Source organism: Triticum dicoccoides, chromosome 7A (genome assembly GCF_002162155.2).
Source record: "Triticum dicoccoides isolate Atlit2015 ecotype Zavitan chromosome 7A, WEW_v2.0, whole genome shotgun sequence".
NCBI classification, from domain to species: Eukaryota; Viridiplantae; Streptophyta; class Magnoliopsida; order Poales; family Poaceae; genus Triticum; species Triticum dicoccoides.
Genome location: NC_041392.1, coordinates 14,391,465 through 14,405,777, shown reverse-complemented (window position 1 = coordinate 14,405,777; position 14,313 = coordinate 14,391,465). Strand labels below are relative to the sequence as shown.

General features: G+C 42.4%; 1 pseudogene; it reads right to left on the bottom strand.

Annotated features, from left to right (window-relative positions):
• Positions 1 to 4,486: 4,486 nt before the first annotated feature.
• The window catches only part of LOC119332858, an 11,661-nt pseudogene continuing 1,834 nt past the window's right edge, over positions 4,487 to 14,313 (bottom strand).

Sequence of the window (14,313 nt, the reverse complement as noted above, 5' to 3'; positions counted from 1 at the left end):
ATTGAACTAGCGTAAAGCTTCTACTTTCTAGTAGTACTGAACAAATTACGAAGAAGTTAAATAGCTGACCAGATAACTTTCAACTAGGCATGGACAGATTTTGGAGTCCTAGGCCAGATATGTCTCCAGGTCATGGCACTTCTATTCTATGTACAGGGTCGCAGCATGGGACGATTCTCTTCACCTTTTGGCATATCAAGATTTGTCACTACAAAAACCACAACTTATTACGCATGAAGAAATCATAAACACTAGAATGGTAAAATTGCATTTTGAACATAGACCACACCGCCACCTCTACTTGGCGCATTTTATTAATTTTCCCACCTACCTTCACATGTCTAAATAGCACTTTAACTCCTATATATTTGACCCCATCTCAGCATCCAAAAAATCCCATCATATCTCATTCATACACGGTTTACACTTCCACACAACTCTATCTTCAACATTTCATAGGATAATTCAATACTCAAAAACACAGAAGGGATGATGGTGAAACCGAAAGTAACACAATACTAGAAAATTGCAAGACTGGGAGGCATAAGGAAAAAAAGTACCTACATGATTCCTTGAGCATGTAGCAAGAGCTATCATGTTGCTGTGTCGGCGCTTTTGGCATACACAAATGTGTTATATGGAACAAGTTGGGCTTCCGCATCATAATGTGTGTTCTACCTAGGCCTCCACCTAATCAAAAAGGGGCACACGAAGGTTACTCTCAAGATGGCAATCAGACTAAGTACAACTTTTTTACCATCTCGGCCAAGGATCGCCATGTCCTTGGCGACTTATGACATGATGATCCAACAAGATGGCTCATGCCGGTTTGCCTTGTTGAGCTGCCACGGCGGGGTCCGTTGCCTGATTGCAGTAAATGCTGAAATAGATGAATTTCTATTTGTAGTTCTGACAAATGCCGCCAACAATGTTTGTAAGTTGTTAATATTATCGGGACATATTAACTAGAGCATTTCAAGTGTGAAGAAATTGAGCCTGGGACCCTCTCGGTTGATATTCTCGAAGCTAAATACTTCCCGGACTGGAGTCCTTTGTTTGCTTCAGCCTCTGGTTGGTCCTAGTTTTGGCGTGAATTGGTTAAAGTTATAGATGATTTTCGCACTCATGTTAGATTTCTGATGGGGAATGGGCAGTCAGTTCATTGTCGTTGTTGCCGAAAAGTGCACCGCGACCTCCTCATCACATGGCCACCGCCGCATATCAGGATCCACCTAGGTCGCCCACAACAGCCGCGCCTCTGAAGTGGAGTAGTGTTGCCGCCTCGTCGACATCGAACAAGCACTCCCCTGCCGGGTCTAGCCAGCGTGTTCTCTGGCGTGGCAGTGTTAATCTCGCACCTCCCATCTCGTGGCCAGCGACCCGCGTGGGAGGAGACGGGTCGAGAAACTACAGATCCGATGAAGGACAGGGTGCTCGCGGGGCCAGGCGCGCCGACGCGGCAGTATGGATCTTGCCTCCGGCCGAAATTTTTGAAAATGGCCGAAATTCGGCCATCTCGGCCAGGGGCAAAACAATTCTCAAACCGAAATTCAAAACGCTGGTTCTCATGGCCGAGTGCTGCCCAGTGGCCGACGACCGGCTTGGAAGGTGGCAGGTCGAGGACTTGCAGCTCCCTCATGGCATGCACCAACGCTATGGTGGCCATGCTCGAGGTCATCCATGTCCACTACATGTCCATCACCGGCGCCACATTGCACCGGGTCGTCACCTCCTGCCCTTGTCTCCCTGGAATGTTATAGGACTAGAATGTACACCGCACTGATCATGTTTTGCGCGGAAGTCTACCAGTTTGATTAAAGCATAGCACTGATTGTTATAGGCCCTGTTTGGTTTAGCTTTTATCGACGGATTCCGCTGCCGCGCAGCAGAACCTGAAACAAAGGGCAAACCCAGCAGAATTCGATTTCAGAAATCCGCTGCCAAAATCTGAACCAAAAGCGGAAGCAGCCCATGACGTGCTTTCCAAAATCTGATTCCGTTGCAGGCCAAAATCTGAAAAAGTTGTATCAGCCGGTTTGCCAAATGACCTATATCTTTTTCACATCAGATTTTCCACAGCTGTTTTTCCAGAACAGATTTTTGACAGCTGCTTTTAGAAATCCACAGCCGAACCAAACAGGGCCATAAGACTGGAATGTACACCACACTGATTATGTTTTGCCCCGAAGCTACCCTGGCTACCGTGCTGTATTTTCCACAAGTACACCCCTTGATGTAACCTTTAATGAAACTGCTAGACTTTGTTACGTTTTTATTTAATAATATGGCTGAATGCATCGATTGATGCACAGGCCGGAGGTCATCCTCCTTTTCAAAAATAAAATAAAAAATCAAGCGTAGTTCAAGATACTGATATGGATGCATGGATCAAGATGATGAAGAATCAGACGTAACATCAAACAATGATTCTTGTGCACGGCGTTCATGCTATGTTTACCTGGGATGTCCTTTCGCACGGTGAACTGTTCTCTAAAGTAGGTGGGCGGGTGTTCACTACTATACGTGTGTGTGGACAGAAGTGATTGCTATTGGGCTATTGGGCTGGACAATACACCACACTGACCATGTTCATCTCTGGCACCGATCTATCGATCGAGATAAGAACAAGGCTAACCGAACCAGAAATGCCATGTCCACCATAGTAGATTTTCAGCTGAGAACTCTGTAAGTCTGAATTACCAAGTGCGTCGCTGTAGATGTTCCCAAAAAGAGGCTGTCAAAGACGTAATCAGTCAGCAATTTTTCATTTCTCATCAATCAACTAGTAGGACTGCAGATGTTTATACATCGTCCAATTCAAGTGTTTCTCACATGTATTCTCTAATCTATCAGAAAGTGTTTGCATGAGCAAAGCAGAACAGGTTGGAATAACATGTTAACTGGTCTGTTGTTTGTCATCGTAATAATTCAGCTGTTGTTCAAATGGGATGGGGTGCTAGATTATATTGGCCAAGGTACAAAATACACAAAGATTTCATCTGTAGGCGTGAGACATTGTGACAAACCCTTGCAAACATACTATTAACATTCATGATGCATAAATAAGCAAGGGCCGGAGAAATCAGATGGAATATAACAAACAGAAGTGTCCCTGTGTGCATCTTAGTTATACAGAGACCAGGTGTAATGCGTAAACCTTGTAAGTAATAAAGCGTCCTTTATCGGAAAAAAACTAACAGAAGGCCGGAGAGTTGTATGTACTATCCAACATGGTTGTTCGGAAAGTTCCCGTGTAGAAGCACGTGGTTGAAGTGAAGAAGCCAAGGAAACGAGCTGATAACCTATCCTGTAGGAGATGAAAACGAGGGTGAGCACGTCCTGAACCCAGGGGCATCTGCACCCATTTTTCAAATCTCAAAAAATACTAGAAAACTTGTATGACTGGGAGGCATAGGGAAAGAAACAAGTACTTGCATGATTCCATGAGCATGTAGCAAGAGCTGTCATGTTGCTGTGTCGGCGCTTTTGGCATACACGAATGTGTGCTATGGAACAAGTAGGGCTTCTGCATCATAATGTTTGTTCTACCTAGGCCTCCATCCAATAAAAAAGGGTCACACGAAGGTTATTCTGAAAATGGCAAGCGGCCTAAGTACAACCTTTGCACCATCTCAGTCAAGGATCGCGTTGTCCTTTGGGACTTATGACATGATGATCCAACAAGATGGCTCATGCAGGTTTGCCTTGTTGAGCTGCCACGGCGGGGTCCGTTGCCTGATTGCAGTAAATGCTGAAATAGATGAATTTCTATTTGTAGTTCTGACAAACGCGACCAACAATGTTTGTAAGTTGTTAATATTATCGGGACATATTAACTAGAGAATTTCAAGTGTGAAGAAATTGAGCCTGGGACCCTCTCAGTTGATATTATCAAAGCTAAATACTTCCCGGACTGCAGTCCTTTGTTTGCTTCGGCCCTTGGTTGGTCCTAGTTTTGGCATGAAATGGTTAAAGTTAGAGATGATGTTCCCACTCATGTTAGATTTGTGGTGGGGAATGGGGACTAGTTCGTTGTCGTTGTTGCCGAAAAGTGCACCGCGACCTCCTCGTCACATGGCCACCGCCGCATATCAGGATCCACCTAGGTCGCCCGCCACAGACGTGCCTCTGAAGTGGAGCAGCGTTGTTACATCGTCACATTGACAACAGGCACTCCCCTGCTGAGAACCTGCATACCAGATGAAGGACAGGGCGCGCGTGGGGCCAGCCGTACCGGCGTGGCAGTGTGGATCTTGCCTATGGGTGCTCATGGCCGAGAGTTGCACAGTGGCTGACAACCCGCATGGGAGGAGGCGGGTGGAGGACCTGCAGCTCCATCTCAAGACAGCAGACAAGAGGAGCACGCGGGGCCAGCTGCCAGTGCGCTCATAGTGCACTTCCCCGTCGGTAGCCCGCTCCTCGCACGACTATCGGTGTGGGGCTCCCCTCACGGCATCCACCAACACTATGGTGGCCACGCTCGTGGTCATGCATCTCCACTCCGGTTGCCAACAAGTTCTGCGCATGAAACGGTGAAATCGGTGAGAAATGTCAGTGAACCCACCAGTCTGGAATTGAAGAAATATATCCAGCAAAGCTAAGGTACCACAGAAGTTGTGGTGGCATGTCGAGGTCCATGTCATTTCTATGGACATCATTCAACTCTCCCACATCGAACCACCGAAGGGATGATGTCTTACTTAATGAGCGTTTAAACTCTCGGCTAATATCACTATCCTGCTCGGACCTTCTATCGAGATAGACAAATATCCGTTCCAATTGTTGTAGTTCACCGATCTCGATGGCAAACTCAACATTTCTAATGATTGCTCTACTCACCTCACGCAATGCTTTAATTTTTTAGATCCCTTTGGGCAATGTCCATAGGGTAGTCCAATTTTTCCTATTGGAGAACATCAGCCGCTCAAGTTTTGTAAGATTTATCATAATGTTTGGAAGCGTCTCGAGGAGAGTATCATCGACATCAAGTGTTTCCTATTGGAGGCATGACACTGACATCTGTACCTCTCAAGCTCAAGAACTTAAGACGGTACATCTTGCAAATATACCTCAAATGCTTGTTGTTTAGGTCCTTGTAGTCTTCCAGATCAAGTACCCTCATTAGTTTGAACTTTCCTAGTTGATCGCGCAGCAAGTTGTGTCCTTCGGAATGAAATGTGGATAATGACCATAGGTTCCTCGTGTTCATATCCTCAATAACATTCACCATTCCACTCCCCATTGTGACTTTCTTTGTTGGGGAGTATCCCCCCCCCCCACCCCCCTGCTTTGCATCATGGATGGAGATGCGGCGAACGATATCATATGCCATCCATTCATACTGAATGCCTACCAAGCTAACGAAGTTAGCCTCTATTTATTTCGATGCCATGACCTCAAGCATCATGTCGTGCACCCGACACAAGTCCACTCTATTATAGTAGGTGACGATACACCCGACTTGGTCAATCATACTCCTATTCACTAGCTCATTTCACATTGAAATAGGCCTCTGCAGTCTCCATCAATGTAAGCCCATGCTTCTTAGGTATCAATCATTTGGCAGTCCATCTTCTTAAGAGCATGTCCTTGCTGATCTGATAATCCTCTAGGAAAATGCTAACATACATCATGCAACACTTGAGGTCATGAATGAGATAGTTGAAGCTAAGTGTGATGATATTCCTCATCCTCACAAGGCCTGGGTTGGTCTCCATCTGTGAACCGATTGATCTACAAAGTGTTTCCCTCATATGGCTGCTCTCTGGAGAGGAATAGCTTGCTAAAAGGCTTCCAATGCTAACAATAGCTAATGGAAGTCCATTGCATTTTTTTCAAAATATTGTTCATTGAAGCTTTGAGCTCCTCTGAGCAAGAGGTACTCTTGGGGCCAAATGCTCTCCTCACAAACAACTTCTTAGAGTCTTCCAAACTGAGTCGCTGGATATTGTAGTATTTACATACACTACCTCCACTGCATTCTTTTGCCACACTATCTATCCGAGTGGTCACAATGATTCTGCTCGCGCATTTGGTTTTTGGCATTTTAGAGTGGATTGTAGCCCATGCTGCTATTGGCCATAAATCATCGATCACAACAAGCTACCTGGTTTCATCATAGATATTCCAAGTGAGACGCAATATAGCTAGCACTATAATATAATTATAGATTCCATTTGTGGAATAATACTCTGTGAACGTTCATTTATGGACCCATTAGTGGTCAGAGTTTTCTTTGAAACTGAACAGTGTGTTAGTCACCACTGATTGTTATAAGACGGGTTTTCCCTCTCAGGCAGGGCCCAGCGGCGACTGGTGAGCAAAGAGGCTTTTTGATGTAACATGAACTGAGATAGAAAAGCTTCTCAAGGGAATTTTGTGAATGTTGTTAGTTACTCCCTCCATTTCAAAATATACCTCACACTAAAACTACCCACAGTGGGAGTAACATAGGTAGTAACATCACACATATCTAGATAAAATAGATGATGTGGCAAGCAATAAATGAAGAAAGAGAGGAGAGTGGTAACATAGCTAGTTACTAGTACTATGAGTAACATCACACATATCAAGGAAAGTTGAGTAACATCACACATATCAAGCTCTTCGTAATGCGGAAATTGACGAAGGTAGAAATCGAGAAAAACATCAAGTGTTGATGGTAGACAAGACCACTAGTTTCAAGAAAAGGGCAGAGGGAAGAAGGGGAACTTCAAGAAGAACAGCAAGCAAGTTGCTGCTCAAGTGAAGAAGCTCAAGTCTGGTCCTAAGCCTGAGACTAAGTGTTTCTACTACAAAGGGACTGGTCACTGGAAGCGGAACTACCCCAAGTGATTGGCAGATAAGAAGGATGGCAAAGTGAACATAAGTATATTTGATATACATATTATTGATGTGTACTTTACTAGTATTTATAGCAACCCCTCAGTATTTGATACTAGTTCAGTTGCTAAGATTAGTAACTTGAAACGGGAGTTGCAGAATAAACAGAGACTAGTTAAGGGTGAAGTGACGATGTGTGTTGGAAGTGGTTCCAAGATTGATATGATCATCATCGCACACTCCCTATACTTTCGGGATTAGTGTTGAACCTGGATAAGCGTTATTTGGTGTTTGCGTTAAGCATGAATATGATTTGATCATGTTTATTGTAATACGGTTATTCATTTAAGTAAGAGAATAAATTGTTGTTCTGTTTACATGAATAAAACCTTCTATGGTTACACACCCAATGAAAATAGTTCGTTGGATCTTGATCGTAATGATACACATAATCATAATATTGAAACCAAAAGATACAAAGTTAATAATAATAGTGCAACTTATTTGTAGCACTGCCGTTTAGGTCATATTGGTGTTAAGCGCATGAAGAAACTCCATGCTGATGGGATTTTGGAATCACTTGATTATGAATCACTTGATGCTTGCGAACCATGCCTCATGGGCAAGATGACTAAGACTCCGTTCTCCGGAGCGAGCAACTGACTTATTGAAAATAATACATACTGATGTATGCGGTCCGATGAGTGTTAAGGCTCACGGCAAGTATCGTTATTTTCTGAACTTCACAGATGATTTGAGCAGATATGAGTATATCTACTTGATGAAACATAAGTGTGAAACATTTGAAAAGTTCAAAGAATTTCAGAGTGAAGTGGAAAATCATCGTGACAAGAAAATAAAGTTTCTACGATCTGATCGCGGAGACAAATATTTGAGTTACGAGTTTGGTCTTCAATTAAAACAATGTGGAATAGTTTCACAAACTCATGCCACATGGAACACCACAACATAATGGTGTGTCCGAACGTCATAGCCGTACTTTATTGGATATAGTGCAATCTATGATGTCTCTTACCGATCCACCACTATCGTTTTGGGGTCATGCATTAGAGACAACTGCATTCACGTTAAAAGGGCACCATCTAAATCTGTTGAGACGACACCGTATGAACTGTGGTTTGGCAAGAAACCAAAGTTGTCGTTTCTTAAAGTTTGGGGTTGCGATGCTTATATGAAAAAATTCATCCTAATAAGCTCAAACCCAAATCGGAGAAATATGTCTTCATAGGATACCCAAAGGAGACAGTTGGGTACACCCTCTATCACAGAACCGAAGGCAAGACATTCGTTGCTAAGAATGGATCCTTTCTAGAGAAGGAGTTTCTATCGAAAGAAGTGAGTGGGAGGAAAGTAGAACTTGATGAGGTAACTGTACCTGCTCCATAATTGGAAAGTAGTTCATCACAGAAATCTGTTTCTGTGACTCCTGCACCAATTAGTGAGGAAGATAATGATGATGATCATGTAACTTCGGATCAAATTACTACCAAACCTCGTAGGTCAATCAGAGTGAGATCCGCACCAGAATGGTACGGTAATCCTATTCTGGAGGTCATGTTAGTTGACCATGACGAACCTACAAACTATGAGGAAGCGATGATGAGCCCAGATTCCGATAAATGGCTTGATGCCATGAAATCTGAGATAGGATCCATGTATGAGAACAAAGTGTGGACTTTGGTGGACTTGCTCGATGATCGGCAAGCCATTGATAATAAATGGATCTTCAAGAGGAAGACGGACACTGATAGTAGTGTTACTATCTACAAAGCTAGAATTGTCGCAAAAGTTTTCGACAAGTTCAAGGTGTTGACTACGATGAGAGTTTCTCACTCGTATCTATGCTTAAGTCTGTCCGAATCATGTTAGCAATTGCCGCATTTTATGAAATCTGGCAAATGGATAACAAAACTGCAATCCTTAATGGATTTCTTAAAGAAGAGTTGTCTATGATGCTACCAGAAGGTTTTGTCAATCCTAAAGGTGCTAACAAAATATGCAAGCTCCAGCGATCCATCTATGGACTAGTGCAAGCATCTCGGAGTTGGAATATACGCTTTGATAAGTTGATCAAAGCATATAGTTTTATACAGACTTGCGATGAAGCCTGTATTTACAAGAAAGTGAGTGGGAGCACTACAACATTTCTGATAAGTATATGTGAATGACATATTGTTGATCGGAAATAATATAGAATTATTCTGCAAAGCATAAAGGAGTGTTTGAAAGGAATTTTCCAAAGAAAGACCTCGGTGAAGCTGCTGACATATTGAACATCAAGATCTATAGAGATAGATCAAGACGCTTGATAAGTTTTTTTTTCAATGAGTACATACCTTGACAAGATTTTGAAGTAGTTCAAAATAGAACAGTCAAAGAAAGAGTTCTTGTCTATGTTACAAGGTGTGAAATTGAGTAAGACTCAAAACCCGACCACGACAGAAGATAGAAAGAGAATGAAAGTCGTTCCCTATGCCTCAGCCATAGGTTCTATAAAGTATGCCATGCTATGTACCAGATCTATTGTATACCCTACACTGATTTTGGCAAGGTAGTACAATAGTGATCTAGGAGTAGATCACTGGACAACGGTCAAAATTATCCTTAGTGCAATAAGGATATGTTTCTCGATTATGGAGGTGACAAAAAGGTTCGTCGTAAAGGATTACGTCGATGCAAGTTTTGACACTAATCCAGATGACTCTAAGTTTCAATATGGATACATATTGAAAGTGGGAGCAATTAGCTAGAGTAGCTCTATGCAGAGCATTGTTGACATAGAAATTTGCAAAATATATACGGATCTGAATGTGGCAGACCCGTTGACTAAACTTCTCTCACAAGCAAAACATGATCACACCTTAGTACTCTTTGGGTGTTAATTGCATAGCGATGTGAACTAGATTACTGAATCTAGTAAACCCTTTGGGTGTTGGTCACATGAAGATGTGAACTAATCACATAAAGATGTGAACTATTAGTGTTAAATCACATGGTGATGTGAACTAGATTATTGACTCTAGTGCAAGTGGGAGACTGAAGGAAATATGCCCTAGAGGCAATAATAAAGTTATTATTTATTTCCTTATATCATGATAAATGTTTATTATTCATGCTAGAATTGTATTAACCGGAAACATAATACATGTGTGAATACATAGACAAACAGAGTGTCAATAGTATGCCTCTACTTGACTAGCTCGTTAATCAAAGATGGTTATGTTTCCTAACCATGGACAAAGAGTTGTTATTTGATTAACGGGATCACATCATTAGGTGAATGATCTAATTGACATGACCAATTCCATTAGCTTAGCACCCGATCGTTTAGTATGTTGCTATTGCTTTCTTCATGACTTATACATGTTCCTATGACTATGAGATTATGCAACTCTCATTTGCCGGAGGAACACTTTGTGTGCTACCAAACGTCACAACGTAACTGGGTGATTATAAAGGTGCTCTACAGGTGTCTCCAAAGGTACATGTTGGGTTGGCGTATTTCGAGATTAGGATTTGTCACTCTGATTGTCAGAGAGGTATCTCTGGGCCCTCTCGGTAATGCACACCACATAAAGCCTTGCAAGCATTGCAACTAATGATTTAGTTGTGAGATGATGTATTACGGAACGAGTAAAGAGACTTGCCGGTAACGAGATTGAACTAGGTATTGAGATACCGACGATCGAATCTCGGGCAAGTAACATACCGATGACAAAGGGAACAACGTATGTTGTTATGCGGTCTGACCAATAAAGATCTTCGTAGAATATGTAGGAGCCAATATGAGCATCCAGGTTCCGCTATTGGTTATTGACCGGAGACATGTCTCGGTCATGTCTACATTGTTCTCGAACCGTAGGGTCCGCACGCTTAAGGTTTCAATGACAGTTATATTATGAGTTTATGAGTTTTGATGTACCGAAGGAGTTCGGAGTTCCGGATGAGATCGAGGACATGACGAGGAGTCTCGAAATGGTCGAGACGTAAGGATCGTTATATTGGACGCCTATATTCGGACATCGGAAAGGTTCCGAGTGATTCGGGTATTTTTCGGAGTACAGGAGAGTTACGGGAATTCGCCGGGGAGTATATGGGCCTTATTGGGCCATACGAGAATAGAGGAGAGAGGCCAAAAGGAAGGAGGCCTGCGCCCCCCTCTGGTCCGAATTGGACAATGGGTGCAGCCCCCTTTTCCTTTTTCCTCTCCCCCTCTTTCCCCTTCTCCTACTCCAACAAGGAAGGAAGGAGTCCTACTCCCAGTGGGAGTAGGACTCCCCTTGGCGCCCCCCCCCTTCTAGGCCGGCCGCCCCCTCCCCCTTGCTCCTTTATATACGGGGGCAGGGGGCACCTCTAGACACACAAGTTGATCTTCGTGATCGTTCCTTAGCCGTGTGCGGTGCCCCCCTCCACCATATTCCACCTCGGTCATATTGTAGCGGTGCTTAGGCGAAGCCCTGCGACGGTAGAACATCAAGATCGTCACCACGCCGTCGTGCTGATGGAACTCCTCCCCGACGCTTTGCTGGATCGGAGCCCGGGGATCGTCATCGAGCTGAACGTGTGCCAAGAACTCGGAGGTGCCGGAGTAACGGTGCTTGGATCGGTCAGATCATGAAGATGTACGACTACATCAACCGCATTGTCACAACGCTTCCGCTGTTGATCTACAAGGGTACGTAGATCACACTCTCCCCTCTCGTTGCTATGCATCACCATGATCTTGCGTGTGCGTAGGAAATTTTTTAAAATTACTACGAAACCCAACACCCCCCACCCCCCTTCTTTGCATCATGGATGGAGATGCGGCAAACGATATCATATGTCATCCATTCATACTGAATGCCTACCAAGCTAACGAAGTTAGCCTCTATTTATTTCGATGCCATGACCTCAAGCATCATGTCGTGCACCCGACACAAGTCCACTCTATTATAGTAGGTGACGATACACCCGACTTGGTCAATCATACTCCTATTCACTAGCTCATTTCACATTGAAATAGGCCTCTGCAGTCTCCATCAAAGTAAGCCCATGCTTCTTAGGTATCAATCATTTGGAAGTACATCTTCTTAAGAGCATGTCCTTGCTGATCTGATAATCCTCTAGGAAAATGCTAACATACATCATGCAACACTTGAGGTCATGAACGAGATAGTTGAAGCTAAGTGTGATGATATTCCTCATCCTCACAAGGTCTGGGTTGGTCTCCATCTGTGAACCGATTGATCTACAAAGTGTTTCCCTCATATGGCTGCTCTCTGGAGAGGAATAGCTTGCTAAAAGGCTTCCAATGCTAACAATAGCTAATGGAAGTCCATTGCATTTTTTTCAAAATATAGTTCATTGAAGCTTTGAGCTCCTCTGAGCAAGAGGTACTCTCGGGGCCAAATGCTCTCCTCACAAACAACTTCTTAGAGTCTTCCAAACTGAGTCGCTGGATATTGTAGTATTTACATACACTACCTCCACTGCATTCTTTTGCCACACTATCTATCCGAGTGGTCACAATGATTCTGCTCGCGCATTTGGTTTTTGGCATTTTAGAGTGGATTGTAGCCCATGCTGCTATTGGCCATACATCATCGATCACAACAAGCTACCTGGTTTCATCATAGATATTCCAAGTGAGACGCAATATAGCTAGCACTATAATATAATTATACATTCCATTTGTGGAATAATACTCTGTGAACGTTCATTTATGGACCCATTAGTGGTCAGAGTTTTCTTTGAAACTGAACAGTGTGTTAGTCACCACTGATTGTTATAAGACGGGTTTTCCCTCTCAGCCAGGGCCCAGCGGCGACTGGTCAGCAAAGAGGCTTTTTGGTGTAACATGAACTGAGATAGAAAAGCTTCTCAAGGGAATTTTGTGAATGTTGTTAGTTACTCCCTCCATTTCAAAATATACCTCACACTAAAACTACCCACAATGGGAGTAACATAGGTAGTAACATCACACATATCTAGATAAAATAGATGATGTGGCAAGCAATAAATGAAAAAAGAGAGGAGAGTGGTAACGTAGCTAGTTACTAGTACTATGAGTAACATCACACATATCGAGGCAAGTTGAGTCTATAGCTTAATAAATGAAGTGTTGCATGTTAGCACATATAAGTTACTCCCCGTTATAAAGGTAGTAACATAGACTAGTAACATGCTAGTAACATATGCATGTTACTAGTTTATGTTACTACCCATTGTGGATAGTCTAATGTTTTCCTAAGTCTGCATTTATAAGCTTGACCAAAATAAAAGAAAAAATTATCAAAGGACATTTTGCATCTATACAAGGCCACTAACAGTAATCGAGGCAAAAATTAATGATGTTTTCTCATCCTAGCAATTTGTTTAATACTTGCATGTAGTCATAATGACATTGTGCTACTTCCTTCTCTTTTTTTTGTTGCATGCATGCGGGCGCATTAATGATCCCGGTTAACGAGAATTTTTTTGGCTTGTAAGGCAGTCATTAAATTTTACCTTGGTACCTGTAATCTAAATTTTTGGCCTTGTATAAGGGAATAGATGGAGTACCACACTTCGTAATCAATAAAATTAGATCCATCATGATACAATAGTGTATACAATATTTACATGATATTGCTGATGTTGGTATTATTCTGTAATATTTTTAAACCTTCTAATGTTCAACTTTTGATTAAACTAATATATAAGCCAAACCAGGCCTTATCTTGGCTCAGCACCTTTCAATTTTGTCACAAACCAATTATACTAAAAATCCAGTTTATATCTCAGTCATCCTAATTAGATCAAGAATACAATAGCCTATGTAGAATTTTAGGTTGGTGTTTGGTTTCCTCCAGTGCTGCCGCCCCCACTTGACACTGTTGCTACTGAAAGTTATCAAACACCTGCTGACTACATCGCCTTCAAGGCCCCCTCCGCCTTAGTAATAGACTGAAAACATGATCTCTCTTTACCTACAACTCGGGGGAGCTTATCCCCTCTGCTGATGTTATTTATTTCTTGACCATGACTACTAATTCAAGGTATCATTTGCAACCAATTCAAGGTGTTGCTTAGTTTCCAACTTGTGGTTTTCTTAAACAATCAACGCAGTCCACTTTAAACACTATGATGGCATACAAGATTTATAATATACCCCAAATGACGACGGGCGTGCATATAAAATGGAAGTCTATCAAGACATGTAATCTGAATACACAATCTGAATATCGGGTAACAAATCCTTTCCGTCTGTACAGTTCAGTATAATCACATAACTTTCAATTCAGTAGCCTACAAAGTTAATAACCTACTCCCTCCGTTCCTAAATACTTGTCTTTCTAGAGATTTCAACAAGTGACTACATACGACGCAAAATGAGTGAATCTACACTTTAAAATATGTCTACATACATCCGTATATTGAATCCATTTGAAATGCCTAGAAAGACAAGTATTTGGGAACGGAGGGAGTATATAATTATCATATCATACA